Here is a 12,531-nt window from a genome sequence, read left to right as displayed (position 1 = left end):
CCAGATCAGGAGGCTGAGGTTTATACACCTCCAAGTGGCTCATCCATGAGCCAGATTCAGCTCCACCAAACCCAAACCCATATGTTCATTTCATTGTTGTTCGGTCACTAAGTCATGCCTGACTCTGTAACCTCATGAACTGCAGCACGCCAGGCTTCCCTGTCCTTAACTGTCTCCCAGAGTTTGCTCAAACTCATGTCCATTGAATCGGTGATGCGATCCAACCCTCTGATTGCCCCCTTCTCCTCCTGCTCTCAGTCTTTCTCAGCATCAGGGTCTTTATTGCAGTACTGTTGCACTCCTGACACATAAGAGAAGTGACACATTGTGAAAGAAGTGACATGTGGTTCCCTTGCTTGGGGAGCTCACAGACCAGTTGGTGAGACAGAATATAACTTCACATGCTGTGAGAAGCATGGTGATAACATTTTAGATTCAGAAATTCATAGATTTGTTGAGCTTGTATTCAGTTCCTAATCCCAGGCAGCTGCTGGGGGAGCAAGCTGGTTCTGTGCTGATGGCTACTGCTGCCTCTGCTGCTGCTGAAACAGGCAGGCAATAGGGTACCCACAGCTCCCTGATGCCCAATTTAAGTACTTTTGAGACTAGCAGGGAACTTGGCCCCATATTTGCATGATCCAAACGAAGGCAGTCGCTGGAGAGAGGCAGCCTCAGCAGGGAAAAGATAAGGCGCCTTGGCAGCTGACTCCAGCTCTGCCCCAAGGTCTACATGGTCTTAGAATTCTGTCATTTCCCACAGTGGAGCGCAGTCTCCTCACCCACACAGGGGAGGCTGTGATAGAAGGGCTTTTCCAGCTGTAGCCTGGGCTTCCCAGGTGGAACTAGTGGTAAAGAACCCACCTGTCAATGCAGGAGACATAAGAGATGCGGGTTCGATCCCTGGGTCAGGAGGATCCCTTGGAGGAGGGCATGGCAACCCACTCCAGTATTCTTGTCTGGAGAATCCCATGGACGGTGGAGCCTGGTGGGTCACAAAGAGTCAGACACAACTGAAGCGACTTAGCACACATGTACACTGGGGGTAGTCATCTTTCTGTCCTTCGACCAGGAAATTGGATCACAGAGGGAAGAGCATGCAGAAGTAAGAGGAGCCGGAAAGAAAGCTTTCAGTGTTGACCTCCAGACTTGGTCTCTGCCCTGAGTGCTGCTCACCTCAGGTGAGGTCATGGGAAACACCACTGGACCGCCTCTCAGAGGAGGATGTGTCCTCTACCAGCTGTGTGCTGAAGACCGACAAAACTGTGACTTAGAGACCTTGACTGAGAGCACTAGAGGGACCCTTTATTTTTTTGCAAGGGGCGGGGGGCTACTCTTTATTTTTAAATATCTGATTTCCTCATTGAGCTCCTCATCTCTTACCTGAAATCTCACGATGCTGAATTAAAACAGCTTCTGCCCAGAAATGGAAATGATTTGGCCAGGGAAATTCCTGGGCTCAGGACTGGGCGGCTCGCTTCTCAAAGGAGGTGCTCTTAGCAGTCAGTTACCAGCCAGGCAGGCTGGGGGTTCCCGGGAGTCCTGGGCGCTGAATGAATTGAGGAGCCCATGACCCAGCCCAGAGCCATGTGCCAGGAGTTACTCTCTTGAAAATACTGTGTCATTGTTCTCAGAACAAATGACAATGAAGGAAACACAAAAAGATAGAGGGCAGGATTGTCAGGGTTTACCTGCTTGCTTTTACTCAAATGATGCAATCCCCTTAGGCCTAGAATGATACTTAATTTGAGTGGGAGCACTCTAAGCAGAGATCAATATAAGTCATCCTTCTGTACCACAGTCCTGTTTTCTCTCAAGAAGAAATGCTTGTGATACAACCAAATTACACCTCACAGTTACAAACTCAGTTGTCTGCAAAGAGCACTGGGTTGCTCCTGGAGCCACAGCGTAAGAGCTCACTAATGTAGCTGTGGCCACATCACACACTGGCAGCTTCACTCCGCAGGGCGGCCATATTTTTTTTTAAATGTTTATTGGAGTAGAGCTGATCTGCAACGTTATGTTAGTTTCAGGTGTACAGCAAAGTGAATCTGTTACACATTTACATATATCCACTCTTTTAGATTCTTTTCCCATCTAGGCCATTACAGAGTATTGAGTAGAGTTCCCTGTGCTACGCCATGGATTCTTACTAGTTGTCTATTTTATACATAGTAGTACGTACATGGGAGAAGGCAATGGCACCCCACTCCAGTACTCTTGCCTGGAAAATCCCGTGGATGGAGGAGCCTGGAAGGCTGCAGTCCACGGGGTCGCTGAGGGTTGGACACGACTGAGGGACTTCACTTGCACTTTTCACTTTCATGCACTGGAGAAGGAAATGGCAACCCACTCCAGTGTTCTTGCCTGGAGAATCCCAGCCTGGTGGGCTGCCGTCTATGGGATCGCACAGAGTTGGACATGACTGAAGTGACTTAGCAGCAGCAGCAGTATGTATATGTCAATCTCAATCTTCCAACTTATCCCTCCTGCCTTACCCAGTGTTAATTGTAAGTTTATTTTCTTTTATTCACTTTGACTTCAGTTTTATTCCAACTGTAACTTCCAGAGGGGGAAAAATGGTCATTTTTAAATTTTCTGTCTCACATGTAGACTGTGCAGCATGAAACATCAGGATCTTTTTGGAGGGGAGACTTATACTTCCTTATCAACATAACATAACTAATAAAGTTGACAACAGGTTTAGAAAGAAATATCTCTTTCAGTAGCATTTCCAAAGACTGCCATTACTGATCTGAACCAACTATTGAGACTTACAGGGTTCATAAGGTTATTTTTTACATCTGTAACTCAATTTCGTTTTTTAGATTCTGGATATAAGCAATGCCATGATACTTCTCTGTCTCTGTTTGACTTACTTCACTCAGTATGACAGTCTCTAGGTCCATCCATGTTGCTGCAAATGGCAAAATTTCATTCTTTTTTAAAGCTGAGTAGTATTTCATTGTATTTATTACCACATCTTCTTTATTCACTCCTCTGCCACGATGGACATCTAGACTATTTCCATGTCTTGGCTATTGTAAATTGTGCTGCAGAGAACATTGATGTGCATGTATCTTTTCAAATTATGGCTTTCTTCAGATATATGCCTAGGAGTGGGATTGCTGGATCATATTGTAGCTCTATTTTTAGTTTTTTAAGGAACCTCTATATTGTTCTCCATGGTGACAGTATTAGTTTACATTCCCACCAACAGTGTAGGAGGGTTCCCTTCTCTGCACACCCTCTGCACCATTTATTGTTTGTAGAGTTTTTGATGACAGCCATTCTGATCGGTGTGCAGTGATACCTTATTATAGTTCTGATTTGCATTTTCCTAATAATTAGTGATGTCGTACTTTTTAACCATCATCTTTCATTTTTGGAGACATGTCTATTTAGATCTTTTGAACGTTTTCTGATTGGGCTTGTTTTTTTTTTATTGAGCTGCATAAGCTGTTTGTATATTTTGGAGATTAATCCCTTGTTAGTTACTTCATTTGCAAATAGTTTCTCCTATTCTGGAGGGTTGTGTTTTCATTTTGTTAATGGTTTCCTTTGCTGTGTGAAAGGTTTTAATTAGGGCCCATTTGTTGTTTTTTTTTTTTTTTTTTTCATTACTCTAGGAGGTGGATTGAAAAGTCTTACTGTGATTTATGTCAGAGTGCTCTGCCTCTGTCTTCTTCTAAGAGTTTTACAGTGTTTGGCCTTACATTCAGGTCTTTAATCCATTCTGAGCTTGTTTTTGTGTGGTGTTAGGCTGTGTGGTCTCAGGACTTTATGGAGCTCAGGTTCTTGATGTCTCATCACAGAAAAAACTCAGTGAGAGACAAAGTGATAGGTAAGAAGTGGATTTATTTAGAAAGAAACACACTCCACAGACACAGTGTGGGCCATGTCAGAAGGAGAGAAATGTCCCCTATTTAGTTTTCAGAAGATAATTTAGAAGGACAGGAAAGCTTCCCAGGTGGCTCAATGGTAAAAATGCACGTGCCAAAGCAGGAGTCTCAGGAGACGTGGATTCGATTCCTGGATCAGGAAGATCCCCTGAAAAAGGAAATGGCAACTCACTCCAGTATTCTTGCTGGGGAAATCCCATGGACAGAGGAGCCTGGCGGGTTACAGTTTTGGGGGTTGCAAAGAATCAGACATGATTGAGCACACATCATGCATAGAAGGACAGGAAAGTTTTAATGTGAACTGATGCCAGTAAGGATGGGAAAAAAAGAGTTTGAAAAATAATTTATACTGGAGAGTAAATTCTGTGATGATAAAGTAGCCAAAGGTGCAAAATGCATTATAATTATTTAATCTGTATTGCTCTCTGCACAATTAAGTCAAGTCCAAGAGGGTGAGGGAACTCTGAGCTTCAATCCAGAATGGCTTCAATGTCCAAGGGACCTATTGATGTAAACTGGTCAGAGTACACCAAACTCATGGGTAGCTTCAGTTTCCATATGGGAGTCCAAGTCATTCTTCCAAGAGACTTTATATGATGTAAGAAACAGCAGAAGTCACAAACCAGTTCTTGAGACATCAGGAAACATCTAAGGAAACAATGAAACAAGAAAACAAGCAGATTATTTCTTCACCTTAAAATCTAGTTGGAAGGAAAATCCTGATTAGCCTTAATTATAGTAAAAGTTAATAGTGACAGAGTGCTTACTTTGCATCATGAGTTTTTCTTAGTACTTCACATATGTTAATTAATTTAAACACACAAGAATTTTATGAAGTTGATAATCTAATTATTATCCCCATATTACATGTGAGGAAACTGAAGTATCAAAAGTCTAAGTTATTTACTGGCAGTCACTTAATTAATGGGCTTCCCCAGTGGCTCAGCTGTAAAGAATGAGTCTGGAATGCAGGAGACACAGGAGACTCAGGTTCGATCCCTAGGTTAGGAAGATCCCCTGGAGGAGGACATGGCAACCCACTCCAGTATCCTTGCTTGGAGAATCCCATGGGCAGAGGAGCCTGGTGGGCTTTACTCCATAGGCTCACAAAGAGTGGGACACAACAGTAGCAACTGAGCTTGCACGCATGCACTTGGTTAATCAGTGACAGTTCCAAGATTTGGACCCAAACAATCTGGCTTACCAATATGTCCATTTTATCCTTTAAGCTTGTCCCTAGGTCCAGATTTATTAAAAGTAATAGACTCACTATAAAATGTCAAGCAGTACACAATATATTAAAGAATAAGCCAAAGTTCTACACTCTCTTTTCCCTACCTCTCCCTGCCCTTCACTATTTTGTCCAGTTATTATTGGTAAAAAATTTTACTTTATTTGACTATAGAATGTGTTTAAATTAAAAAGGGAGTATAATGGTCTTTAGTGTTGTATAGCACTGATATATTTCTAGTTTGGTATATAATGACTTATGAAACACAGAGCCTTATTCCCAAGCCTGCATTCAGGCACCCCATCTGGCTCCGCCATCAACCCCTTAGCTGCAGCATCCCCTTGAGCCTCGCATGTGCTGCTGCCCACACCGTACCTTGTGACGTCATTACGATACTGCCTCTGTGTAAAAACAGACTCTCAAAAGCTGAAAAAAAAAATAGTCTCCGGCAATGTGAAGGGTCTTCTCTTGGCATAAACCATTCTATGGTGAGACAGAGACCTGGATACTTATCTCAAATTGGTGATAAGCTCAGATCGATCACTTTGATTCTTCTATTTCCAAACGTCAGAAGTGCTCACCTCCCCAGCTCTGGTCACTGATGAGATTTGATGTCTAGAGGCACCATGAGAAGCAAAGTGCTCTCACCAACCTTAATACAGATGTCCAGTCCTTAATTTCACTGTTCCTACCAACCTCTGTCTGTGTTTCTGTGCGCTTTTGCTTCTGGTAGCGTAGCTTCCTCCAGCTTTGTCTTATGGATTCAAGTGACTATAGGTATTGTCCACCATAAGATCTATTTTTTAATTCATAAATAGACAGTTATGGATTGACTCCCTGTCAATGCAGAGTGAAGCTCTGAGGCTATCGGGATGAACAAAACACAGTCCCTGCCCTTCTAGATTCAGTCTGAGGCAGCATAGAGTTGCCTTTGTGGTCTTGAAACAATCGTACCTTCGCTGCAGTGACATTCTATCCATGAACCTGTGGCCGTCTTGCTAGAATAAGCTCCTTCTCTTTTTCTCTGACCCATGAATTGTTTTAGGGTTTTGTTGATTTTTTTTTAATTTTCAGATAAATGGGATTTTTCCAGTTCTCATTTTGTTACTGATTGTTAACTTAATTGCATTATTCTGAGAGAATGCAGTCTATAATGGTATCAAACCTTTGACATTTTCTGAGGCTGCTGTTGCCCTTTCTTCATTGTACTTTTCCATATTTAGGCTTTTAAATTTTGTATTGAATATAATTTGAGAGATGGTGTAATATTATAGTTAAAACCTCAAATTCTAGAGCCATATCTGTATTTAATTCCAGTTCTGCCTGTTACTGGCAGCATAAAATTGGGTGATTATCTGTCTCCATGTCCATAAAGTGGGGATAGTAATAGAGACTTTGCAGCGGTATTGGGAGGATCAGGGAGTTCATACTTATACAAAACTAAAAGCACACGTGAATGCCCCTGGCACATAGTGAATGCTCCACAATGGTATTTATTATTATTATTTCACTCTATTATATTGCTATTAGTATGTTCCGTTTCTGAAACATTCTGAAAATGATGAATTTATACAGATGGAGAACAGATTCGTAGTTGTCGGGGATCAGGGTTGAAGAGAGAAAGGATAACTGAAGGGGTGGCGTGAAGGAGCTTTGCGGTGATGGCATAGTTGTGTGTCTTGATTGTGGTGGCCATAAATCTACACAGGAGATAAAATTGCACAGGGCTGTCCACACACACACACACACACACACGTGCGCATGCCCCAGTTCATGTAAAATTGGCAAAATATGAGTAAGATCTGTGGTTACACCAGCTGAATCACCATCTTGACTTTGATATTGTGCCTGGTGGCTCAGACGGTAAAGAATCGGCCTGCAATTCAGGAGACCCAGATTCAGCCCCCGAGTCAGAAAGATCCCCTGGAGAAGGGAATGGCTACCCCCTCCAATATTCTTGCCCAGAGAATTCCATGGATAGAGGAGGCTGGTGGGCTACAGTCCATGTGGTCACAACACAACTGCAAGACTAACCCTTTATAGTTACAATACTTTACCACCGGGGAACTGGACGAACGGCACACAGGACCTCTGCGTACGACTTTTGTGACTTCCTATGAATCTATAATTATTTAAAAATTTTTTTAAATTTTTGTTTAAAGATCCTAGAAGTGAAAGTGAAAGTCACTCAGTCATGTCTGACTCTGAGGCCCCATGGACTGTAGCCCACCAGGCTCCTCTGTCCATGGAGTTCTCCAGGCAAGAATACTGAGTGGATAGCCATTCCCTTCTCCAGGGAATCTTCCCAACCCAGGGATCAAACCCAGGTTTTCCAAATTGCAGACAGTTCTCTACCGTGAATCTGTAATTATTTAAAAGTAAAAAAAAAAATTTAATGATCCTAGAACATTGTGAATATTCATTAAATGTTATTTAGTATCATTATTATTGTCATCACTGTTTTCCAAATTTTTCTGCGCTTCACTTGTATTAATTTCAAAATTAAACACACAGCAATAAGTTATTTTCAAAAGAAAGATTATGCCTTAGCAGTTACGAATTATAATTATGTATGAACTTTAAGCCCCATGGGAACTGTTAAGTAGAGTTTCTGTAAGCCACTCTTGAACTGTGACAGTAACATAAGGCTTGAGCAGGGAAGCCCCAAAGCCAAAATGTTGGTCTCCTGGATGCAGAAAACACTGGGAACAACAGATGAGAAGGGGCCAGCCTCCAGCAATTAGAATTCTGGGGTCTGGATGCCTGAATTCTAGTCCCAGGACGCCCTCAGCAAGAGAAATTACCCACTGCTGTCTCCCATCTGCCAGGTACATAGGCTGGAAAAGCCAGAGTCATGGTTTCTTATTGGCTTGGGAGACAATCCTAGACTGTCTTTTCATTTAGAGCCAGAGCCTGAAGACCAGAAGAAGCTTCCTGACCAAGAACAAAGAGCTCGAGTAAGGGCCAGAGCTGCTTGCCTGGAATAGCATTGTGTGAAGTCCACATCAACAGGGACTGGCTGATGTCACTGCCCCCTCCTCCCCCCGTCACACACACACACACACACACACACCTGCCCAGGAGATGGCACTGCATGAAGTCCATATCAGCAGGGACTGGCTGATGTCACACCCACACCCACACCCACACCCACACACACACACACACCTGCCCAGGGGATAGCACTGTGTGACGTCCACATCAGCAGGGACTGGCTGATGTCACACCCACCCACACCCACACACACACACACACACACACACCTGCCCAGGAGATAGCACTGCGTGAAGTCCACATCAGCAGGGACTGGCTGATGTCACACCCACCCACACACACACACCTGCCCAGGAGATAGCACTGTGTGACGTCCACATCAGCAGGGACTGGCTGATGTCACACCCACCCACACACACACACACCTGCCCAGGGTCACTGAATGTGACTAGGAGAGCACCGTTCATGGCGCCTCCCCAGGCCCTCGGCACAGAAAGGGAGCAGTAAGGCAGCCAGTCCACCTCTGACGCCAGGCCCCCGAGGTTCAGGGCCACACTCTGACACGAAGCTGCTGTTGCCGTGTCATGCCGTGTTCCATGCCATGCCTCTCCGTTTCCTCTCCCTCTCCCTTAAAAGTTTTATTTTAAATGGAAAGGAATTCTAGTTCTGAGGTCCTGAGCTCTTTTCTGAGCCTGTGTTGTACAGTCAGAGAAGTCACGCACTAGGGCATGTGAAGATAGCACGATGATGCAGAATTTATCTTTACCTCATCACCCAGCACACAAAGGTACTGTCTAGTGAGCAACCACCGACCGCAAGCTGGAAGGCAAAGTCTCCACTCCCAGCCCACCGCTTACTCTTCATGTGCTCTCCTTTCTGAGCCTCAAATTCTTCATCTGCCAAATGGATTCTTTCTTGACTGGCAAGATGGCATTGAAGATTAAGTGAGCTCTTGGAAATGAGAGCTCCTGGTGATCTCTAAAGTTATTCTTATTAGTATCATCTCCTATGACCCCCCCCCCAACTCCTTTCCAAGGAGAACTGCAAAAGCTAAACTCAAAGGAATGACTTCCTGAGTGGAAATTTACACTCCCAAGTAGGTCTCTGAAGGAGCGATTTGAGGGCCAAAGGACCTCGAGTCACATCCCATGGGCCACCAGCCAATTCTGTTGAATAACTTTGCTAAGGAAGGAGGGTCATAGAAAGGGAAGAAGCACAAAGCATAGGAGGCCAATTAGAAAAAAGCTGCACAGGCTCATTTACATCTTGGGGCTTCCCAGGTAGCACAGTGGTAAAGAGTCCACCAGCCAAAGCAGGAGATCCAAGAGACACGGTTGTCTCTAGGAAGATCTCTTGATTTCTGGGAAGCTCCCCTGGAGTAGGAAATGGCAACCCACTCCAGTATTCCTGCCTGAAAATTTCCATGGACACAGGAGCCTGGCAGGCTACAGTCCATGAGGTCACAGAGAGATGAACAAGACTTGCCACTGAGATACTGATTTACACTGTCTTTCTCTGGAACCAGTGGCACCTGCGGCCTTCACGGCTTGGTCTACCCTGCCACCTTGTGGCTATTTGCTAGACTGCACTAATAAAACTGCCTCATGTAATCTGGGTGCCAGAAGAGCTATAAAACTAACTGGAACCCTTAATCACATACTCACTCTTTCAGTCTGCCATTCAAGAAAACTATATAGATGTTCACGGGTTTCCAGGCTGAGAAAATTCATGAATGTATGGTCTTTGAAGAGTTCCCAGGGCGAGGGAAAGTAGAAAAAGAAAAAAAGACATGCTAAGCAGAGGCTGTGATATGTACAAGGACACTGAAGAGTGGTATGTTGGGAAAACGATGAATTTCTCCATGAGACTAAAAGATAGGGAGCTCCAGGTAGGAACAGAGGGAGATGAGGTGTAGTCCCACTCTCAACAAATGCTGTGTGTGAACCCCCAAGAAAAAAGGAGGGACACAGGCCACCCCTGGAATGCAGCTCAGTCCAGGGGTACAGAAGCTGTCATTCTACACAAAATAGCCCCAGGCTCACGTGGTCGTGCTCTTTTCTCTTTTGAGATTCATAAACAGACCCATGCTCTTGACTCTTTCCGTGATCAGAACCAGTTTCTCAATGGGATGGGATATTAGAAAAATCTCAAGCTCGAATGGGATCTTAGAGTGATTTAGTTCAACTCTCCCTGCAAGTCAAAGTTACTGCCACCTCACTGTGCATTTTCTGCTTCATCACCTCAGAAGTGAGCTCAGAAGCCACCTCAAAGCCCATCTCATCCTTAGACATCTATGTGAAAATCCTCCATATGTGAAAATCCTCAATCCAATTGAGTTCCTCCTCTTTATAAATCTTGGCTCACGTTTCACTGCTCTCAGGCCACCCTGAAGAAGTGATGCCATGCAGGGAGACATAGGAAGAAGACAATCATTTAGTGGCTGCACTCAGGTGGTAGAAATAGAAAATCATGGCAGTGATTTTACTGGAAAGAATACTGGTTTGGGTGTTGGGAAAGGTGTGTCTGAGTCCTCCTAGAATCTTTGCTTAGTGTCACTTGGCATCCTTTTATGTACAGTGAAGGGCTGGATGAGAGTCGAGAGTCTCACCTCTCAGCAGGGAGCAGGCAGCAGTACACGCTCACTAAGGCAGAGGTCTGGATTAGGTCACCACCAGGGTCAGTGCAAACTCTCCGGGGCTTGTCAAAATACCACTAACTATAATAGTCTCCTGTTCTTGTTAGGGGACTTTTATCAAACCTGTAACGATCTGTATACATATTCTCAGAGATCCCTACTCTGCAGAGATTCCCGTGGCTCTTAGAGCTTTCTCCCCTCTGCATACTGGAAGTGTCCTTACTCGCTGAGCTCGGTTACCTTGTTTCCTTGTGCTCTTCGGAGATGAGACACACTTCCCTCCCTCCCCTACGGCCACCGTTGAAAAGAGGGACAGGTGGTGAGAAGGGAAAGAGAAGAGGCACTGGCCCACTCCTACCAAGTGACCTCTTGTCTGGGAAAGGTCAAGTAAGCGCCCCTCCCCACCCCCTGCAGTGCTTTGTTGTGACATGACTGAGGCCAGGGTGCAAAGCCCTGTGCCCCTCAGACAGTAAAGAGAAGGTGTAAAGAAGACGTGCGGGGGGTGCTGCTTCTGAGAGCATCTCACCACCCCCTCCCACGGATAATTCCTGTCATGTGCTGAATCGCTGCCCCTGTGCTGTGTGCGCTCAAGTCCCGCCTGACACTTGAGACCCCATATGCGCTGCAGCCCACCAGGCTCTTCTGTCTGTGGGACTTCCCAGGCAAGAACAGTGCAGTGGGTTGCCATTTCCTTCTCCAGAGGATCTTCCCAACCCAGGGATTAAACCCATGTCTCTTGCATCTCCTGCATTGGCAGATGGGTGCTTTACTGCTAACACCACTTGGGAGGCCATGGGCTGAAGTATACACCCCCATTCTTATGTTGAAATCCTAATCCCCCAGTACCTCAGAATGTGACCTGATTTGGAGACAGGATCTTGGCAGATATAATTAGTGGAGATGAAGCCTGTATGGTGGGTGCTACTCCCATGTGATTGGTGTCTGTATTAAAAAGGGAAATACACAGATACATACACATACACACGGGGAGAATGCCAGGTGAAGATGGAGACAGATCAAGGTGACGCTTCTACAGCCGAGGAGTCACAAGGGTTTCCAGCACACTAACTGAAGCAAGAGGAGAGAACTGGTATAAGATCCTGCCTCACTGAGCTGCAGGAGACCCCGGTTCGATTTCTGGGTCAGGAACATCCCCTGGAGAAGGGATAGGCTACCCATTGCAGTATTCTTTGGCTTCCCTGGTGGCTCAGCTGGTAAAGAATCTGCCTGCAATGCGGGAGACCTGGGTTGAGTCCCTGAGTTGGGAAGATCCCCTGGAGAAGAGAACGGCTACACACTCTGATGTTCTGGCCTGGAGAATTCTATAGACTGTATAGTCCACAGTGTCGCAAAAAGTAGGACACGACTGACTTTCGCTTTCTTTTCACTGAGCTCAAAAGGAAGCAAGCCTGCCAACTCCTCGATCTCAGAGTTGTGGGACAACCCACTTCTGAGTCCAAGCCACTTAGTTTTTGGTGCTTTATTAAGGCAGCCCTAGCAAACCAACCACCTCCAGAGATGGCTGCTATGAGTGACATCAAGGAGGAGAGATCTTCACAGACGGAAGGAGGCACTGCAGTCCCACAGAAAAGAGGAGGACTTCACCAGTCCCGGGAGTGCTTCCACCCAGCCCCAGCTCCACAGGCCTGCTACCCTGTGCTGCCCTAAAGAGCGGCTTGCATTCCTTGCGTTTTGGAACCCTCAAAGCCACACCCCTCTCCCCTCCCGATAGTCAGGAACATCAGTTTTTAGCCACAATGGCATGTCTCATG

Source organism: Capricornis sumatraensis, chromosome 1, assembly GCF_032405125.1.
Source record: "Capricornis sumatraensis isolate serow.1 chromosome 1, serow.2, whole genome shotgun sequence".
Classification (NCBI taxonomy): domain Eukaryota; kingdom Metazoa; phylum Chordata; class Mammalia; order Artiodactyla; family Bovidae; genus Capricornis; species Capricornis sumatraensis.
Note: the sequence above shows the minus strand (reverse complement) of the source record.